The following is an 18,659-nucleotide window of genomic DNA, read 5'->3' as shown; positions in this document are numbered from 1 at the left end:
CACTTTCAGAGGATGGTTCAGCACTTCTTGAAAATTAGGCTCCTTTTAGGTGTCTCTGACTGAGCATCCAAAAATCAGTAGCCATCTCTGAAAACCTTAGTCAAAATATTTAGTGCCTATGCACAGAGACCATGACCCTGTACTTTTATGCAGTGATATGGGAAATAACCCACACAACACTGTATTTTATTCCCACCAAGTCTCCCTAGCTCTTTCTGTTTTCTTTGATTTGTATAGTTCATGAAAGGCAGAGACAGCAGTATTATTACTTCCTTACAACAGGAGGCAATCAATGAAAACTTTCTCTGTTGATGGTTGAAAATTTGCCAGGCAAATGATAATGATATGAATGTGCACCGCTCATAGGAAAGTGCTTTATTATTAAGAGATGCTATTCTCCTTCCAAACACTCAAGGGAGCTGTGAGACCACAGTTCATTTTTCAATGCAAGAAGTGGATACCATTATAATAGTTTGCCCCTTTTTTTTGTTTGTTTTTTTAAGTTGTGTGATTGTAAATCAAGAAAAGTCCCACTCTATGATATTAAATACCAGGTGATCTATGGGGTGAAACACTGGAAAGAAAGTTTGGGTAGCATTTATTTGTACGGGTACTATTCCCATTTTAACAACACAGATATAGATTGCAAATAAAAAGGTTTAAGATCACCTGAAGGAAAGTTTGTATAGATCTACATTTGCAACCGTAATATCTCATTGTGGAAGACATACATTCTCTTAAGTGTACCGAAAACAATAGATCTGGGGCTCCTGTTACTATACAACAGAGAACAATTAAGCTGTATACCATGGTTATCTTAAACTGTAAATGCTATCAGTGAAGAAAGGAGAATATGTACTCACAAAGTTTGAAAAAAAGGTGATATAATATTGACTAATAGCGTTGTGGCTCAGACCTTCCCTTTACAACTCAAACAAATTAAAGATCAGATTTTTCCCCTTCCTTTCCACTTGCTTGACAGATTAGCAGGGACTGGTACCTAGATAAATCAAACAAGCGAGCAGTTAAACAAAAAAACCCTGCACCACCTGTCATAGCAACTTGGACAGGTACGTAATAGGGGCAAACTAGCCATTGCTCATGCTGCTACCGCTACGCTTCATTGTTAGCACGCTCGCTCAATCAGAGCTCACATGGAAATGTCTCTTCAAGCTGGGATTTACACTTCCAGCTCAAAGTGTAGACATGTCCTAAATAGAGATGGGGTTGGCAAACAAAGTTCACACATGGATATAAACTTTTCAAAAGTGTCAAGATCCAGTGGTTCAGGCTTCCCTCTCTGCTTATAAGCTCAGTCACCTCATATAATATTTGTAAACACACAGGAGTAATCTAATCTTGTTTCAGCTAAATTCCCTAATATACTGTTTACTGGAGTATTTTCTTTTCCAAATCCCTTCATGTTGGTCGTTCCTGAGTAATTTCATCTAGATATCTAATTCACATATCTAAGGAACACCTCATATTCCCTGCATGATAGGGCAAAAGAGACAAGAACGTATCATGCAAGTAGGTGTCAATGGCATGATGGAAACCAACATATAAGCTCACAAATGTACCTTTAACCCCTCCTGTTCACAGACACATACACTGAAATGACATGAACACAGTGGCATAAACAAAATGTGCCATGGGTTTTATGCCACAGCTGAGACTCAAGCACATTGACTTTTCCATCAGTGCTTTCCAAGAAATATAGCTCCCTTGGGGTAAGAGTGAATGACTGGCTCGGTTGGTGCTTATTTCCATGATTAAACATGCAATCACTAACTCCTAACACAGCTTGCTTAAGATGTCATTAAATGGAAACATGCTCTGTTATTAATGGGGATGCCAAAAAAAAAAAAAAAAAAAAAAGAACAGACCCAGCATACAAATATTTATGCCTTTCAGCTATCTTCCTGTGCTATGGCTTCTGATAAAATGTGTGTGTTAAGATGTACTCTCCCTTTCATATATCTTCTCTGCCAACAGGGACACGATTTAAGATTAGAGTTGTAGTTTCCCTAAACTGGTACCGTGGGAGGGGGGACTTGATTAATTAAACTCCTGGGATTTACATGCCACTGGGTTAAACACATGCTGGATTAGGAGTTTCAGGCAGAGGTTGCACCCAAAGTCACATCATCGTATTTGGTCCATTCATTGTCACGAAGAAAAAAAAGAACCAAACCACTGGTCTCAGTGTTTAACCAGGTTTTGCACCATTAAATTTTCACACAACAGCAGGCTAAACCAGATAAGCATTCTTGACTAACTGAATTTTGGGCTGCAAAATGAAGGATGTAGTAGGTAACGGAATCCATATGGATCAACACTGGATGAAGCATCTGCACTCACATTCAAATTCAACTCTGCGAGCATGAATGATGCTGCAGAAGGCTTTAGCCAACCACAGTAGGCAGTTTCACCATATCAATATGCTTTCAGTTTGACAGTGAAATGCAGAGGACATATGCACACCTTTCTTAGGTGTCTGCAGCTTGATGATTGACGGCACAGTTATGAGGGTCAGTAAAACTGGATACAGCATTTTGTAATGGTAGAAATGTTTCATAGCTTTTGCACTGCTCTGTTCTGGAATAAACATTATCAGACAGGTTCTAATAGCAGTCTGTGGGAGAGTCCACAAACTACTTTATATGAATGTAATAAGGCAAGACTGGGGAGGGGGGAACAAAAACCAAAACCAGATAAAACCATTTTTATCCCCTCTTTAAACACACTATCAATCTAGTCCATGTTGATTTCAAGTTACAGGACTGTATTCTGACTTCAAGTACAATATCTTCAGTGGCAATTCTCTGGATTTACACCAACGCAACAGAAAGGCTGATCCCACAACTTTTACCATACACTGGAATAAACATGGTTCAGCTGACCCAGTCTGATTATGTGTCATACATGGTAATAAGAATATACAGCTCTTTACTTAGGCAATTGGTTTTCTGCACATTATAGCTGGCATTTTAGATTCTCATGGCTACAACTGACTTGGGGGCATATACTCAAAGTCAACTGTCATAGCACCACTGAAATCAATTGAGCTATGCCAATTCATGCCAGCTAAGGATCTGCCCCAAAGTCTTAAAGCACCTCTTTGCATACTGCCTTTTAAAACTAGAAGTAGGTTTGTGGACCTGGAGTATTCCACACTGACATTGTGGCAGATGAGATAAACAAGTTCCATGTCAAAAAGTAATGCTCCCTTTCTTCAAGCAATACATTTTATAAAAGCAATAAGGTACTGTGTGGCACGTGTTACCACTGTATTAAAGGTGCCAAGAGTATAGGAAGCACTCCGCCTTTGACCTCACGCCTCAATAACACACTCCCCGTTGCCTTTATGGGTTACATGGCCTTTCATCTATTATTGCACCAATCCAGTGCTTTAAAAGGAGTAAATGCAAATAGACATAACATGGACGTATTACTATTAAATGGATTATAGTTCAAGATGCATCATCTACATAAATCTGGGTGTCTCCACATACAACAGTAAGCACATACCTATGAGGAGGCCAGATATTTGCCTACAAAACCACTGGCAAGGCCTAAGTCATTTTTAGTAGTTCTCAAGCAAAACTATCACACATTTTCTACTGGAAGAAAAGAACCTTTATAATTACAGCTCTATCAAATGACCAGGTTTCAAAGCAGAATCCAAATCTACAGAAGTCAAGAATCCCATTGACTTCAATGAGTTTGAAACTCGGGTCACATACAGATGTAAAAACAGCACTTTGCAAGTATTTATAATATTATCTCCATACAAATTATGTCGTTTCTGCCACCAAATATTGTGAGGGGTGGGAATGGGAGGGCATGAGAGCAGGAGTTGTTGGGTACTTTTGGCTGTAAAATTTTTGAAGTGTCATAAGCAAAAGCTGCCAATTTTAAAGTTATGACAGGGGAAAGGAATGTACCCCAAGTTGGCAGGAAAAAAGCTCCTCTCCCTCCCTCAGGTATTAAGTTTAACACTACTGACTACAGTAGGCACAAAATGGTGTTTAAAATCATATTAAGTACTAAACGTGTTAGCTAACAAATGGTAAACACACCTCATTTTCCTCATCTAAGATTCATCCTTTGAATGAAATGAAACTTTGCTATAAACTGAGTGAAGTTCCTCTATAAGAAGAGTGAAAGTCAACTGAAATGCACTGATGCAATCTGGGACTTCCACTCCACTTTAAAAAGAAAAGGAGTACTTGTGGCACCTTAGAGACTAACCAAGGTGCCACAAGTACTCCTTTTCTTTTTGCGAATACAAACTAACACGGCTGTTACTCTGAAACTCCACTTTAAGAGGACTTTTATTATAGTTGGCTTCCACTACATATAACTGGCAGAGTCTTGACCATAATGGAAATTAATACTTCAATGAATGGCATGTTTAAGAAGTGGAGAACTGTACCAAGACATGGCTCCAAATAGGCTACAGTTAATTTTCTCTTTACAAATGTTTAATCAAAAGACACCTGTGAGAGTCAATGTCCGGTTATTTAATTGTTAAGTACTGGTGTGGCCAGAGTCCCCTGGTGGAGCTGTGGCACACAATTTTATAATGTCTTTTTTTGTTGGTTGTTGGTTTTCTGCATTGTTGGTTTTCTGAAGCAAATTGCTTTGGGAAGTTGTGGCAAGCAGCAAAAGAGTTTGCTCTCTGTCTTAATCTCTCTAATCAGAGTGGACTCTCGAGGCAAAGTTGCTCCCTGGGACTGGGGCATTGGAGTTTGAGCTGAGATTCCTGAAACAGATTATTGCCTCCATGCTGTTTGTGAGCGCCTCCATTCAAGGACCGGTACATATAGTGTAAAAAAAAAAACAAATTCCATTAAGAATATCTGAAGACTCCATGTCACTGATTTCTCCTTTAATAGGACATTGACTTGGAAGACCCTACCATCTGTTACCAGGCCAGCAACAATAATTAAGCACTTTGAGAGCAGAAAACAAATTGTACATTTATTTACAAGTAACAATAAAAGGACTCCTGTACAAGAGATCTAGGGATTTTACATTTACTTAATCCTGCAACAGAATAATGCACCCAGCAGAATTAAATACAAACATTCCAAAGGAACAAAATCAAAATAACTCACCTCAGCCACTGAACCATCGACAAAAGCTGTTTTCCACCCTCACTGTCTCTGGGAATAGGCCCTCAACCTTCCCCCAAATCCCTCTGGAGTAAGTGGCTTATGCAGAATGCCAGCATGATGACCAAATTTGGACTGTTTTAGATCAACATGGGAGGAGCAAGTTCCTGACAAAGTTTGAGATTAACACACAGCATCGAATGTCATTGGGCACAACACTAATCTTCTTAAACTATGTAATGGGTTTCTCTGAATTTCAGGTAAATAAAATAAAATAAAATAAAATCACAGTACAACAAATCAAGCACGTCTAGCCAGATGCCCTTTACAATTTGAGCCATTTATCATATTAATTATCTTAATCTGCATTAAAATTGTCAAAAAGCCCCAGTTCTGTATCTTTCAGGGAAACAATATTTTATAGAAAAAGTCCAAGAACAGCCAATCTACATACATCATTAAAAATGCCATTTTTAATATATGCTATAATGTTAAGCACTTTGAAGGTGTGCTGATGTGGTGAGGGGTTTCTAAATCTCACCAACCTTGTGGCTCCCTGGTAGGTAGAATTTTGATAGAAGACTACCTTTCAGAAAGGCCACATGGCTTTGGCTCTTGATGACCACTCAGAAATATCTGCTTTACGGGACTGAATAGCTGCAGATGCTCTCTATCTTGCATTGCTCTTTATACCCTGGATTGGAAAACTTTAGGAAGGCTTTATCATGGCAATGCAATGGTGATCTGCAATATAATTTTAAAATTAGAGTTATTCATTGTAGGTTAATTTATTTTTTCTGAATAAAGCCAAATCAGTGGCCAAAATATATGCCTCCTAGCCCGGGAGTAGGGAATGAACCCAGACAGCAGACCTCTACAGTCATTATTCTAGTCTATGGTCTGGAATATAGTGGCTTATGCACCTGTACGTTATTTGTGCAGGGCAATAGGACTCCACCTAAATATGGAACTTTTAGTCCTTTCTCCCAATACTGCCCTTCTTGCCAGCGTACTGGAGGGCTGGGGGAGAAAACCCCTCTGCAGCGAATGTGTCCACCATAGTATTTTACAGTTAAAATGACTATTAAAATAACTGAATTGCTAGATAAAATCCACCCCACCACACACATTATCAAGTGTATGTAGAGGAAAAATAATGACGAACTCACCAAGCATATTTAAAAGGGTTCTTTAGGCTTGTTTTCTAGGATTGGACACATTATTAATTATTTTTATGCTTGTAAGTTGTACTGACTGGTCATTTAGGTCCTATCCCAACACTCACTGAACTCAGGGGAAAGACACCCATTGATTTCAATGGGCTTTTGGATCTGTGCTACATCTTTAAATCGCCTTGGAGACACTTAATATAGTGTCAAGAAAGATTTTAAGGCTTGCCTGGAAGCAAGACTCCCATGATGCTCTGCTACCAAGACACCTGAACCTTCAGCATATTTTTTTTAAAGTTCTGTTACAGAATTTTTTTGCAATCTTAACTGCAAAACATGAAGACGGCTGTTACAGTTATTTTATCACATTAACCGCAAAATTTGTCAGGAAATAACCTAGAGATAAGGAAAAGTGCAAAAAAGGAGGAAATAGTTAAGGGTTAGAATGATAAACAAGGAGAACAACAAAGGGTACAATTACACTAAAAGATCACAAGGAAATGAGATCATCTGCAGGCTGGACACAGACTGTCAGAGAACTGCAGGGAAGATCTTCCACAGCTGTTGGTAACTGTAGGCCTCTCTATGTATGTGCTGTCTTTACTAACTGATAATCAGCAAATAAAATCAAACTGACTTAACCGAGGTTTATTATTAAACTTATCCAGACTTGAGAGAATCCCTCTCACTAAACATATAATCGCCTTTAACATTTCTATTAATGGTCAATCATCAATTAATTGGCTATGGATTGACAAATGATTACTTATTAATTATCAAAACATGATTAATACCAACATTTTCAAATGTGGGTTACCTTTGTAACTGTAAACACCTCGAGTGTTCAGCATTTTTGATCCTTTGATCTCAACTTTTAGGGTCTTATTTTTGAGATATTTTTCCAAGGTTGACAAGATTAGTGAACACTTAAAATTTCAGCCTTTTATTTTTCAAATGCCATCTTAAATGCCAGAAGCAGAGGGCACTTGCCTGGAAAAGTTTCCTATTCATCACAGATATTTCAAACGTGGCTTTTATCAAATAGGCTGATATCTCTGATTGTAAATACAGTAGCATGGTAAAACCAAAATCCTTTCCGGGTTTGCACCACCAGGCTGTGTATTTGATTCTGGGATATTTTAACAATATTAAAACCAGGTATAGAACAGCTGCTGCACAGCAAATTTTAAAATCAATATTATTTTCTAGATTTTGCCTTTCATTCAACAAATGTTACCCTGGAAAGAAAAGTGACCTCACTAGAAATGTTCCACTATATGTAATCACCCATCTACCAAAGATTTAGCATCATGCTGAATAGGTTAAACATTGCATTTCTTTCATAAAGTTATAGATTTAGTACATATAGGCACAAATACATCTATATAAATGAAATTCCTACCACCCATATTTTAAAGACGGCGTATTCAATATTGCCTGATTACAAGAAACAAAGATTTATTAAACTGGTGCCTGAAGCTGTGGTCAGGTTTCATTTAAAGGGAGTTGGAGAATAGCTAAAATCTTTTAAAATGTGTAGGACACAATGTTTTCTAACTACAACAATTAATTTACACTTCACAGTTGATAAATAATACTGTCAACTGCTTTATAGATGATCAAATACCCAGCACCATGCCTGATATACTAAGAAACAAAGGGCAAGACTAAAAATTAATATTTCTAGTACTGAAATTCAGTTTGAAACAATTTACATTACTATACTTAAATGTCATGTATGCACATTCATAAGTGCAAACAGTTGTTCGAGAACATTAATTTATCTAGGAATTTCTACCCAAAGAAATACACTAGGAATATAAACAAACAGATTTTGATCTGTAATCTTTGTTAGATACAATTAAGAAATATTTAATGCAAGTGTTAATACATTACAATGTGTGACAAAGTTTGTATTTTTATATATATAAACACAAATATAAAAATACATGATATAATACACTATTGTGTATGTGTAGATATTAGTATGGATTTTCTAAATATACACCCGTAACACATAAATATAATATATAAAACAGTGGTGTTTAGAAATGGTGTATGACAGTCATATTCACCGAACAAACATTCTCTACACTTAAGCCAATAAACACCCCCCTCAAAACAAAACAAAACCCACAAACACAAGGGTAAAAATAGTGCAGACAGAAGTCCAGCATCAGAGTAGGGCCTATCCAGTTCCCTGCCTTCTGGGAAAGTGTCAGACGTGCAAAAAGGTCATGACTCTCAGAAACAGAGTACAGGCTCTTGAGATGATGGTGGCTGAACTGAAGGAGCTAAGGAAGATAGGGAGGTACACAGATGAGATTTCCTGGGACACAGCAGCACGGTCCCAATCCCCAGTCTGACAGCTGCTGTGCTACTGATGAGGATCAAAGGGGAAAGGGAATGTCAAGCTGGAACAGGGGGAAAAAAATCCAACAGTTGGGACCCAAGTTCCAGATGATGTCATGGTATCCTCTCACACTGAGAATACTCTTCCAGGGGAGGGGACCCCTGTTATTAGGAAGAAAGATTATAGTCATGGGGGATTTGCTAATTAGAAAGAGATATTTGAGTTTGTGATAACTGAGAGAACTGGATGGTGAATTGCCTGCTGAGTGTCAAGACTGTAGATGGCTCAAGACATCTAAAGAGGCTTATGTACAAAGCTGGGGGCAGTGGTTGTGGTACATGTAGGTACCAACGACTTAGGGAAAAGGAGAAAGGTCCTGAAGGCCAAATTTAGGCTGCTAGGTCAGAGTTTAAAGTCCAGGACCTCCATGGTTGCATTCTCTGAAATGGTTCCAGTTCCATGCGCAGGGCCAGTTAGATAGGCAAAAATGCAGGGTCTCAATGCATGGATGAGATAGTGATGTTGGGAGGAGGAATTTAGGTTTATTAGGAATTGGGGAACTTTTTAGGAAAGGGGGAGCCTATACAGGAAGTGATGGGCTCCATCTAAACCAAAACAGAATCCGATTGCTGGCATGTCAAATTTAAAAAGTCGTAGAGGAGTTTTTAAGCCAAGGGCTGGGAGAAAGCCGACAGGTACAGAAGAGCACACGGTTCGGACAGACGGGGAGGATTTATTAAAGGGGATACTTATATCCCAGTAAAGAGAAGATGATAGTGATAAAGTACAGTTAGGAATTGAAGAGAAACAGTCAAACGAAAAAGAGATCCATTCAATTACATCTCATGAAGACAGACAACTAAATATTGAAAATTTTTATAAGTGCTTTTATATAAATGCAAGCAGACTAAATACTAAGATTGGTGAACTTCAGGGTCTGGTATTAAATGGGGATATTGATATGATAGATATCACAGAAATTTGGTGGAATGATGATAATCATTGAGGCATGGTAATACAGAGTAGATTGCACTGGGAGGGAGGAAGCATTGTATGTGAAAGAAAGAAGAGTCAAATGTAGTAAAATCTTAAATGAAGCAAATGGAACCATAGAATCTCTATGGATAGAAATTCCATGGCTGAATAAAAAGAGCATAGTAGTAGAAATATACTACCAACCATCTGACCAGGATGGTGACTGTGACTGTGAAACGGTCAGTAGATCAGAGAAGCTATAAAAAAGCAGAAAACCCAATAACGATGGGGGATTTCAACTATCCCCATATTGACTGGGAGCATGACACCTCAGGATGGGATTCAGAAATTAAATTTCTAGACACCACTAATGACTGCTTCTTGGTGCAGCTAGTCCTGTAACCCTACCAGGGGAGAGGTAATTTTTGATTTAGTCCTAAGTGGCACACAGGGTTTGGTTCAAGATGCAAATATAGCTGAACCACTCAGTAATAGCAACCATAATGTAATTAAATTTAACATCCTTGTAGGTGATAAAACAACAAGAAAGCCACTCCACTAGTATTTAACTTCAAAAAGGGGAACTAGACAACAATGAGGAGGCTAATTAAATGGAAATTAAAAGCAACAGTCACGAGAGTGAAATGCCTGCAAGCTGCATGAAACTTTTTAAAAACACCAGAGCAGAAGCTCAAAAAAAATAAAAAACCCACTAAGAGGACCAAAAAAATGCCACCAGAGCTAAACAGAGTAAAAGAGGTGGTTAGAAACAAATATTTTAAAAATTGGAGGTCAAATCCTACTGAGGAAAAGAGAAAAGAGCATAAACTCTGGCAAGTCAAAAGTAAAAGTATAATTAGGCAGGCCAGAAAAGAATTTGAAGAGTAACTAAAAAAAGACACAAAAAACTAACAGCAATTTTTTTTTATGTAGCTCAGAAGCAGGAAGCCTGCCAAACAATCAGTGGGGCCACTGGACAATTGAGGTGCTAAAGGAGCGCTCAAGGAAGACAAGGCTGCTGTGGAGAAGCCAAATAAATTCTTTGCATTGGTCTTCACTGCAGAGGAGAGTTTTCCACACCTGACCAATTCTTTTTAAGTGACAAATCTGAGGAACTGTTCCAGATGAAGACATCAGTAGAGGTGGTTTTGGAACAAACTGATCAATTAAACAGTAATAAGACACCAGGACCTGGTGATATTCACCCAGGAGATCTAAAGGAACTCAAATATGACATTGCAGAACTACTAATTGAGGTATGTAACTTATTTAAATCAACCTCTGCTCCAGATGACTGGGGGATAGCTAATGTAACACTGATTTTTTAAAAAAAGACTCCAGAGGCAATCCTGGTAATTACAGGCCGGTAAACCTAACTTCAGTACCAGGCAAATTGATTGAAACTATAGTAAAGAACAGAATTTTCAGATATACAGATGAACATGATTTTCTGCAAGATCAACGAGGCTTTTGAAGGGAAATCATGCTTCACGAATCTATTAGAATTCTGGGGGGAGGAAGGAAGGGAGTGTCAAACAAATGTGGACAACAGTAATCCAGTGGATATAATGTACTTGGACTTTCAGAAAACCTTTGACGAGGTCCCTCACCAAAGGCTCTTAAAAGTAGTGAGAAGTCATGGGATAAGAGGGAAGGTCCTCTTATGAATCAGTAACTGGTTAAAAGATAGAAAACAAAGGGTAGGAATAAATGGTCAGTCTTCACACTGGAGAGAGGTAAATAGCAGGGTCCCCCAGGGATCTGTACTGGGACTTGCACAGTTCAACATATTCATAATGATCTGGGAGAAAGGGTAAACAGTGAGGTGGCAAAGTTTTCAGATAACTACTTTGAATAATTTTGCATTAAGTCCAAAGCTGACTGCTAAGAATTACAAATGGATCTCACAAAACTTGGTGATTAGGCAACAAAATGGCAGATAAAATTCAGTGTTGATAAATGCAAAGTAATGCACATTGGAAAACATAATCCCAACTAGACATATAAAATGATGGGTCTAAATTAACTGTTACCACTCAAGAAAGATCTTGGAGTCATTGTGGATAGTTCTCTGAAAACATCTGCTCAGACTGCAATGGCAGTCAGAAAAGCTAACAATCCATTAGGAAAGGGATAGATAATAAGATAGAAAATATCATAATGACATTATATCAATCCATGATATACCCACACCTTGAATACTGCATGCAGTTCTGGATGCCCCATCTCAGAAGAGATATATTAGAAAAGGACAGAGAAAGTCAACAAAAATAATTAGGGGTATGGAACAACTTCCATATGAAGAGAGATTCAAAAGACTGGGACTGTTCAGCTTAGAAAGGAGGTGACTAAAGGAGGATATGACAGAGGTCTATAAAAGCATGACTGGTATGGAGAAAATGAATAAGAAAGTGTTATTAACCCCTTCACACAACACAAGAACCAGGGATCACCCAATGAAATTAATAGGCAGCAGGTTTAAAAGAAACAAAAAGGAAGCACTTCTTTACATGAATACAGTCAACCTGTGGAACTTTCAGCCAGGTGATGTGAAGGCCAAAACTATAACTGGGTTCAAAAGAGAATGAGATAAGTTCATGGAGGATAGGTCCATCAATGACTATTAATCAAGATGGTCAGGGATGCAACCACATGTCCAGGTGTCCCTAAACCTCTGACTGCCAGAAATTGGGACCGGACGACAGATTGTCCTGTTCTGTTCATTCCCTCTGAAGCATTGGTTGCCAGCCACTGCCGGGAGACAGGATACTGGACTAGATCAGTGGTTCTTAACCAGGGGTCCAGGGCCCCTTGGGGGGCCGTGCACAGGTTTCAGGGGGTCCACCAAGCAGAGCCAGCATTAGACTTGCTGGGCGTCAGGGCAGAAAGCCCCACCGTATGGGGCTGAAGCCCGGGGCTCCGAGCCCCACCGTATGGGGCTGAAGCTTGAGCAACTTAGCTTTGCAGGGCCCTTGGAGGTATGGAGCCATGGGCAATTGCCCTGCTTGCTACCCACTAATGCTGGCCCTGACTTTTATATGCAGAAAAACAGTTATTGTAGCACAGGTAGACAGTGGAGTTTTTATAGCGTGTTAGGTGGGGGGAGGAGGGGGCGGGCTCAAAAAGAAAAAGGTTGAGAACCCCTAGATAGACCATTGATCTGACCCAGTATGGATGGCCTTATATTTATATATTCTATCATGCACGCATGTGTACGTGAGACTACATCCAGCAGTCTGGACAACATTTCACGCTGAAATTTTCCAATCCTAACCACACTCTTTAAAGGACACTTCATATTTTGTACAGGCTCTGCTCTAGTGTTGTAAATATTTTGCAAGATGTTAATTTCTAATATGATCAGGAACTATTTGTGAGGTTCTCAATGATTTTTTAGATAGAAGTATATATAATATGGGGTTATTATAACTTTGAGCCTTTTTTTATTGTAAGAGCTGAATAAGATTTTTTTCTTCAAACATTAAGGTCAACTCCAAAACAGACATTCGCTGTCTTTTACCAAAGTGCTCATCAGTATATCGGAAATTAAGGTATTGAAACCTGCTGAGAGCAAAAGAAATAAAAGCAAAAGCATCTCAATTTGATATCAATTCATGTGTTTTTTTTTTAAAAGTGTAGTGTTCAATTTACAGGCAAAAGAAAATAATTGCTAACAAAATTATACTAAGGTATTTACTGTCTGTTAAGTAAAAAGTGTGTATATGCATCAATCTTCTCCGATGGACAGAACAGAACTACTCAATTGTGTCATCTGCCCCATATTGCTAACAGATAAAGGAGAGTTTTCTCTAGTTCAAGTGGTAGGTATCTAGACTTTTGGAAAAGAAGAATGATTTCTCTGTCTACAGTTACCATAAAAGTGTGTGTGGTCCCAGGCTGTAGCACACTGACAACTGTGAAGTTCCTAGAAGGTCACAAATGTATTTATTTTATTTACATGCTGGTGCTAACACAGGAAGTTCAATTGAGGAACAGCAGAATTACAAAGTAGAAGAGAAAAGTACCAAATGAAAATGACAGCCTCTCCCCAGTATGCTTTTCCAAAGTCCAGGGACAGATCAGACCCATAGAATGTCTGAATCCCTAGGCACTTCATCAACCTTTCTTCACAATGAAATTACTGACGGCCATTCAATGAGTTATTTAAAAGCGAAAGTGAGAATACTGTAAATTCTTACTACAAGTACGTTGATAATGGCTGATAACATTTCTCTGGTTCATGTTTCTTTACTGTACAAGCCACATTACTATCAACATCCTCATATCAGCCTCAGACACGATATACTGGATTGTATTACATGCATACTGTTCCTTTATAGTGAAGACATGTTATATGAATATTCAAATAACCTTTGGAATGCATTACGAGGAGGAGGAGGAGGAAAGGACAACCACACATCCTACAGCCTTCAGAATGAAGGGCAAAAGCCACATTACCTTAGCTTTCCCCGAGCTGCAACAAAGAGCACGCAAGAAGGAGAGAACTAAAAAAATAAAAAAACAGTAGTCCTGACTGCTTCGGGGAAAGGGAAGGAAAAACGGGCTACTTGCTTATTAGGATTTGGGTTATTTAACACTTGGAAGCACTCAAGACACGAAGGTGATGGGTGCTATCTTATAAGCGTAACACCGTCATAAGAATGAATGAAGGTTAGATAGGATAAGTGAGTGCTGAGTGTACTAGCTATTCTGGAAACATATCCACGGTTGGGAACAGAACCCAGATTGCCAATAAATGCAGAGAGCGATTTGGGTCAAAGGTTAAAGTTACATTAGCTTGAGCTGTAATTTGTATATTTACTGTAGTCCACAAATGTTATTTCAAATTAAGTTCAGAATCTGCCAACACAGCTTCCTCTTGGCTTACTCTCTTTCAGTATCATAGGTCACAACAGTATCAAATACATTCTACCCCATGCCATAGGTTTTACCCTCCTCCGTTGGAATAGTGATGTGGATTCTGACCCTCAGAAACACAGCCTTGGAAACTTAATTCTGGATGTTGGAACAGCCTCTTGTTACCAGCTGTGGAATACTGCATTAGGCCAGCTATGGCTGGCTCCTTCTCATGGTCCAGTTCATAGAATCTGCCTGCATGGCCCAATGGCTATACAAGTATATGGCAGCTGGGAACTTGGGATAAGTCAGTCCAGCCTTGGACATCCCAGAGTAGGCTGTGCTTTCTACTTGTTTCATATTCGGTTGACCAGGAGCAAATATTTAAAGAAGGCAGAGCCTGAAGACTTCAAGACCTCCCAGCTCTTCCAAAAAACAAACAAACAGCCAGACATGTCCAAGGTGTCAAGACACAGCCCCTAAAATCCAAGGAAATGGTAAAGAAGGAACCCCAAACAGGGGTTTAGAAGGCTCTCCCTCCACTTTCACTAGAGTCTGCATGAAGGAATCAGTTGAAAGCCTAGCACTATAGGAGGACTCCAGTGAGTCCCCATATCAGGACATGAAGGGCACTCAAGAATTAAACATTACAGAGCTGCTGCAAGGCAGGAAGTTAATTTGCATCAAATCTTTCTCCTCTCTAGATCCCATGCAGCTTCGCTATCTCCTGAGCTTGGTTTGGATTGTCATGGGATCAGCATTCACAGCCTTCCAAGGCTCATGTTAAGCAGAAAGCCTCATATTTCCTTCTGTATGAGGCTGCTGGTCATCAACTGACAAGAGTGAATGAATGAATGAAAATGGATTATTTCCTAGAATTATTTATGGTAGCTAAGACCTCAAGCCCGCACACATTTACACACACACAGTTTAAATGTAAGCACACAAGTAGTACCATCAACATCCATGCTCCAAGTTAAGCCTGCACCTAAGTATTTTACATGAAATAGCAACTGAAAGGCTTCAGGTGGCAAAGTGAAAGTGCACAAATGTCCTGGCTGTCAGTCATTAAATAAATAGCAATATTATCATTTAAACATTATTTATTATGCAAATAGAGTTATTTGTCCATGTATGCTGATAAACTAAATTGGTGCCTTCTAATAAGAGCTCTATAGATAAATTCTGATATCTGCACATATTACAGGGGTGGCCAAACTTACTGACCCTCTGAGCCACAAAGTACAATCTTCAGAAGTTTGAGACCTGGGTCGTGCCTGCTCAGGCTTGGTGCTTCAGCCCTGCAGTGGAGAAGGAGGGCTAGGGGCTTCTGCCATGTGGGGTTGGGGAGGGTGCAGGGGTGAAAGTAATAATAAATTCTTACCATTCCAGGGGCCAGCTCTGGTCCGCAGAAGGGGCGGTGCTTCGGCAGAAGGGACGGGGCTTGGGGTCAGCCTTCCCCAGCCAGCCCATCCGTGCTGCCTGGCCCCCGCCGCCCGGGACTCCAGCAGCAATTTAAAAGGGCCCAGGGCTCTGGTCCCAAGGCAGCTGCCCTTTTGCCCCTCCCCATCAGAGGCCCGGCTTTAAAATCGTTGCCCCTTTTGCACCCCCAGCAGCAGCAGTGCTTTAATGTGGGCTGCGTACAGGCCAGTACCAGCTTCTTACCAGTACGCCGTACTGGCCTGTACCGCCTCACTTTCATCCCTGGGCGGGGTGTGTCTCAGGGTGTCAGCCCCAGCAGGTGCCTCCCGAGACCTGAGACACCCCCTCCCTCCCCCCCCGGACAGAAGCCCTGAGCTCCCCTAAACAGTCTGGTACGCGGAGAATAGGGTGGTGGGGAAGGCTCCGAGAACCACACTTTAACTGTAAAAGAGTCACATGCAGCTCATGAGCTGTGGTTTGGCCACCCGTGACATATTACTTTACCACATCTTGCATTCTCTGGGGAAAGGCAGGAAGTGACAGACTGTCAAGCACAAAACATGTCACTGGTGTATCTTTAAACATTCCCTTGAATACTGGTAAAAGACACACAGCAAAAGCCCTGTGTAAAAAGTGATAGCTTCTGTTTTCTGAAGGTTTATGATGATTAACTTTCTTACAAATTTGATTTATGTAATTTGCTAACTGATTAATCACTTTACTTTCTAGCAGTTCCTTCCTGCTTATTTCCAAAGAAACAGTCAATTAGGACTGTAATTAATTCTCTCTCTCTCTCATGACAGAAAAATTTGGAAGGTTGTGACCTGCATGTATGTAGACAGCACTGATGGTTAATTTATAGCCCCCAGCCTAGTTCTTCTAATGCACAAAATTAATCCAAAACAAACCAAAACCACTATCTATGTTGCTGGGGTACATAAAAAAGTAATTCATAGAGGAGAAACAATGCTTAATCCAGGCAGCAACACTACAGAAGCCTCTGCTGTTCTCCAATCTCAATGAGAAGGTTAAGGGGTGATTTGATAACAGACTGTAAGTACCTACATGTGTAACAGACTTGCTAATATGGGTTTGTCAATCTAGCTGAAAAAGGTAAAAGAAGAAGCTGAAGCTAGAAAAATTCAGACTAGAAATGAACTGCAAATTTTCACCAGTGAGAGTAATTACGCATTAGAACAATTTACCAAGGGTTGTGGTGGATTCTCCATCACTGCAAATTTTTAAATCAAGATTGGAAGTTTTTCTAGAAGTTGTACTCTAAATCAACCACAGCTATTGGATGTGAAGGGGAATCCTATGACTTGCATTATGCAGAAGGTCAGAGTAGATAATCACAATGGTCCCTTCTGGTCTTAAAATATATGAATGTTCAGCAAATGTACTAAAATGTATGTTGCATTTCTACATATGTTTACTACAGTTCTATCTCATCAGCTCATCCCACTTGTATTACGGCAGCTTTTAGATCTAAGTGAATACAAATAAAGTACCAAGATTTCCCCATTATCAGCTCAGCACCAACCATTCAGAAAGTCCAGAGATCTGTTCCTCTAGGATGCTGTATCCTAGAGGTGCTTTAGGTATTTTTTAGCAGATATGTTATGAAAAATTCATTCAAGTTAACTACAAGTTATGCTGACTGGTCAAACCTGGGAGGGGGGAGGAGGAAGGAGAGCAGAGAAGAAGAAAGAAGAGACTAGGCTTCAGATTCCCATATTCAAACTCGCCATTTTAGTTCTGCATCAAATCAAAACTAGAAGAAACAATTTCCTATTCAGATCATCAGAACAGTTGATTTCACTATATTTCCATCATTCAGGATGAAGGATGTCATAAAAATCTGCTCTAGCCCAATTCAGCTTGAAAGCCAACTTTCAATCCTTAGCCTAAACCAAGTTTTAATTCTAGTTTGGATCTGTACATGACCTCTTCAGACCTTCCCCCAACTGAACTGATCATAAAAATCAACAAGATGTTCAACACTCTTTTTTTGTTGAATCTCAATGAGAAAGAAAAACCTGGTTAACAAAAAGATTGGCATTATCACGAACAAGTTCAATAACACACACAACCATTTACATGAAGGGATGTGTATTTAAAATTAGTTTAACATTCAGTCAAGATGTGGCAGTTAGAAAGGCAGCACTATTAAGTTACACACAAACACCAAGTGATACATTCAAAATCTCCAATTGAATAGTGAAAAGTAATTTTAAAAATTGCTTTAAGACATTACACAATAAGGGTTAGATTCATCATCCCGGTCATTCTCTAAACCCCGTGAAACATGGGAGTAGTGCAGTAAGGTGAATTATTCATACTACGTATTGCAGCATTTGATATATATTCAATTAAAAACCAAAATGTTAACTTCCAATCAACTTACTGATAATATTTAAAATAACCACTTTGGGAGAATAACTAAAGTTACCTTCCCACTAGAATTTTTTTTTTCAAATAACCAAACAGAGCTCCCACTGAAATTTGCCATTATTCTTTCCAGGAGGAGAACAGCCTTGCTTTTTCCAATAACTTTAACAGAGTTTGTTCCAATGTCTGCTTTCCTGGACAACATTTTTGGAAAATATGGGAAATTGCTTCCTTGAACTAACCTCTTATGGGGAAAATACTACTAAAACCATGTTCTTTGATACTGGAATAACAAACCAACCAGCCACCTCCACCACTTAGTAATAAATCATTCTATTCTTTGTTAATCTTAAAACATTTACACTATTCAGC

The 18,659-nt window shown here is 39.3% G+C and overlaps 1 protein-coding gene across 2 annotated transcripts in view; it reads right to left on the bottom strand.

Moving 5' to 3' along the window:
- RET (ret proto-oncogene) overlaps positions 1-18,659 on the bottom strand; it is a 128,835-nt gene that overhangs the window by 75,084 nt on the left and 35,092 nt on the right. The gene's annotated exons all lie outside the window — the stretch shown is intronic.

The sequence above is a fragment of the Lepidochelys kempii genome, chromosome 7, assembly GCF_965140265.1.
Source record: "Lepidochelys kempii isolate rLepKem1 chromosome 7, rLepKem1.hap2, whole genome shotgun sequence".
NCBI lineage: Eukaryota > Metazoa > Chordata > Testudines > Cheloniidae > Lepidochelys > Lepidochelys kempii.
This window is presented reverse-complemented; position numbering and strand designations above follow the sequence as displayed.